Here is a 3,725-nt window from a genome sequence, read left to right as displayed (position 1 = left end):
TAGCAAAAACCTCTCAAAATTTATTTATTTAATTTAATTTATCATTGTTATTTTAAAATTTTATCTTTTTTAAAGAATTATTTTATTTATTTATTTACTTTCATTTGCCCAGAGAGAGACAGAGTGAAAGAAAAAGAGAGAAAGCCAGCTGCCAGGTCCGGGACTCGAACCACCTGGGACTCCAGGCCATGTAGGAGTCTCACATGCTGACTCCACAGTTCAAGTCCTGTACCCAGTGGCTTCAAAAACACACCAGGAACATGTGCATGCCTGCCCAAAATCTCGAGAGGAGAGGGAATTATAGCTTGGCCATTCTCCCAAGGGGTCATTTCTCACTTTCCTACTCTCTCCCTTTCTCTGTCTCTCTTTGGCCAGTTCATGTATCCCTTGTAGAAATTTTTTAAACAATTAAGCCTAATTGCTTCCACAGGAGGCCTACACGCCGCCGCTTGTGCCGCCGCCATGTCTCTAGTGGTCCCTGAGAAGTTCCAGCACATTTTGCGAGTACTCAATACCAACATCGAGGGGCGGCGGAAAACAGCCTTTGCCATCACTGCCGTTAAGGGTGTGGGGCGGAGATACGCTCGTGTGGTGCAGGAGAAAGCAGACATGGACCTCACCGAGAGGGCAGGAGCGCTCACTGAGGAGGAGGTGGAACGTGTGGTCACTGTTATGCAGAATCCACGCCAGGACAAGACCCCAGACTGGTTCTTGAACAGGCAGAAAGAAGTAAAGGATGGAAAACACAGCCAGGTCCTGGCCAGCGGTCTGGACAAGCTGCGTGAAGACCTGGGGAGACTGAAGAAGGTACGGCCCGTAGAGGGCGGCGCCACTTCTGGGGCCTTCGGGTCCGAGGCCGGCACACTAAGACAACTGGCCGTCGTGGCTGTACCGTGGGTGTGTCCAAGAAGAAATAAGTCTGTAGGCCTTGTCTGTTAATAAATAGTTTATATACCTAAAAAAAAATTAGGCATAATTTACAGTAAAAATTACCCTTTCTATGAACAATTCTGCAAGTTTGATAAACATTTTTCATTTATTAGTAGGTTTTTGCCATGGGGCACATGTGCTTGCCGGCGAGAGAAACAATGAGAGGGAAATAGAGAAATCACCCCCCTAGGAGGGATGGCTATGCTGCAATCCCTTCTTCATTCTCCCCCTGGAATTTTGGGCATGCACATACATACAACCAGTGTGATTTTCAGGTTGCCAGATCTGGGACTTGAACTGTTGTTGGCTGTGTGGGAGACCAGTGCAGAAACCACTGTGCCACCTGCTGAAGGCAAGCTTTTTTTTTTTTTTCTAAGAGAGATTTTTGCTATAGGGTGCATGTGCTCGCCAGAGAGAGAGAGACAGAGAGTTAGAAAGCAAGAAATCACCCCCGGGGACATGACCATGCCGCAATCCCTTTTCCTCCATTCTCTTGGGATTTTGAGCATGCTTAAGCCACTGGGTCTGGGACTCAAAAAGCGATTGACTCTGTGGGAATCCAGTGATGTAACCATAACACCATCTGCTGGTCCTGCAAACATGCTTTATTTTATTTTATTTTTAAATGGCTGACCATATATATATATATATATAGTTGATTAGCAATGCCCTCCCCCATCTTTTATTTTATTTGCCAGAGAACAAGTGAGCATGCCAGGGGAAGAGAGAAAGGAAGTGAAAAAGCATCCCTGTGGGGGATGGTCACACCACAGTCCCTTCTCCATTTCTCCTTCCCGCATGTGCCCGGCATGTTTCTCAAGCCACTAGGTTTGGGATTCAAACTATAGTGTTGGCGATGTGGGATCTAGCTGGCCTTAACTACCACACCCCTGGCAGACCTAGCAATACCTTCTTTTGTTTGATGTTGTTTGATTTAACTTTATTATTTTATTTTATTTTTAATTTGACCAGAGAGGGACAGAGTGAGAGACAGGGAGAGAGGGAAAGTGAGAAAGCAAGCCGCCAGATCCGGGACTTGAACTGGCTATGTGGGAGTCCATCGCTCTTAACCACCATGCCACTGCCAACCCAGCAATGCTCTTTTTAAAAAAACTCTGTTGGCGTATACCTGTCCATAACCGCGTATACAGGCATTCTCGTGTCTGTTACCATTTTTCTCTTGAGCCCCTCCTCCCATCCCCCTAGTAGCTTATTATTGAGTTTTGATAGTTCTTTTTTTTTTTTTTTTTAACTGCCAGAGGGTGTGTGCACTGGCTCACCAGAGAGGAGAGGGAGAAAGCACCCCCCCAGCGAAACGTGGTCACATCACGATCCCTCCACTTCATCCTGTCGACATTTCAGGCACACACGCACGTGTGCCTGGTGGCTTTCAGTCACTAGGGTGGGAACTCCAACCACAGTGTGCCACGTGGGATCCAGCTCCCTCACACTAGGCCACTAGTAGTGACTCTCCACTCATTTTTTAAAATAATATCGTCCAAAGAGCAGAAGTTCTGAATTTTGATCAAGTCCACTTTATCGTTTCTTTTACTGAGCATGGTCTTGGTGTTGTATCTAATCATGTTTTGCCTAACAGAAAGTCACAAAGATTCCTCTTACGTTTTCTTCCACATGTTTTATATAACCACAGCAGCTACCTCCTAAATTTGCTGGATTAAACGTGCTAATACCTGCACAGGGCCTGATAGAGAGCAAGCACTCGATAAATTGAGCTGAAGATGGACCTTCGCCAAAATAAGTTTTAAAAATGCATTTATTAATATTTCTTTCTTTTATGAATGAGAGAGACAGGCAGCACCTCCAATAGGGTCCTGACACCAGGTCCACCCCAGCGCAAGCCTGCCTGGACCACAGGCATGCCGGTGCCCCATGTGTTCAAGGCCTCTGCACACGAACCCAGGCCTTTCCACCAAGTCAACCTTGCAGAGCGGCAGTGTCCCGTTTTATTGTCGACCAGGTCTGGCCTCTCCCTGCGTAATGTTTACAAGAGGTGCCCTGGCTCACCCCACATTTCCTCTGCACGGATCTGGTGACCTGTCATCACAGAATGAGTGCTAAAGATTCTTCAGGTACCCCAGTCCAACCTGCTCCCGAAACGGAAGACGGAAACCAGAAGCTCCGAGAGGCCATAAAGACCAAGCTGGACGTCTGCAGGGGCTCACCCACCGCCGCCGAGACCACTCCTCCATCCAGCCTCGGAAACCCTGGAGCTTGAGCTGCGATGGGGACTTAGGGCCTAGGACCTATTTATTGAGCATCTACTGTGTGCCAGGTCTTTGGATACAGCAGTGAATGAGCTACACAGAATCCGGGCTGGGAGCCCAGACAGCAGACAACGACAAGTAATTGCGTAGTCACTGGATTAAAGAGGGGGCTCTGGGGTGAGATGGAGAGAGGAAGACTCACAAAGAATGTATTGCCCTTCCTTAGCCTTGGCCTCTGTGTCAGGCGAGGTGGTGGGTTCGCAGACACGGGACACAATGACGTCATCGAAGGAGCCAGGTGGGAAGGTGGTCCTGGGAGGTGGGGGCCGCTTCGGAGGGGGTTATTCATCCGAAGTTTATTCATTCTCCGAGAAATCATGCTGCACCACGGTGTGCCAAGCACCCCATGCAGGGGCCGAACGCGGCCCCTGCCCTCTCACTACACCTGGGGCACTGAGAGCGGCAGGGAAGGGCAAACCAGTACACAGGCTTTCGGCCAGCGCCCACGGTCGGAGGGGCTGCGACGCTGGCAGGGCGGCCGGCCGCGGGGGGCAGGGCCACGTCCTGCAC

The 3,725-nt window shown here is 49.1% G+C and overlaps 1 pseudogene; it reads left to right on the top strand.

The window, feature by feature from the left end:
* Positions 1 to 427: 427 nt before the first annotated feature.
* LOC102481130 (40S ribosomal protein S18 pseudogene) lies at positions 428 to 966 on the top strand (annotated as a pseudogene).
* The last annotated feature ends 2,759 nt before the right edge of the window (positions 967 to 3,725 follow it).

The sequence above is a fragment of the Tupaia chinensis genome, unplaced genomic scaffold (genome assembly GCF_000334495.1).
Source record: "Tupaia chinensis unplaced genomic scaffold, TupChi_1.0 Scaffold000294_5, whole genome shotgun sequence".
In the NCBI taxonomy this organism is placed as follows: Eukaryota; Metazoa; Chordata; class Mammalia; order Scandentia; family Tupaiidae; genus Tupaia; species Tupaia belangeri.
Note: the sequence above shows the minus strand (reverse complement) of the source record. Positions and strands in the feature narration are given on the sequence as shown.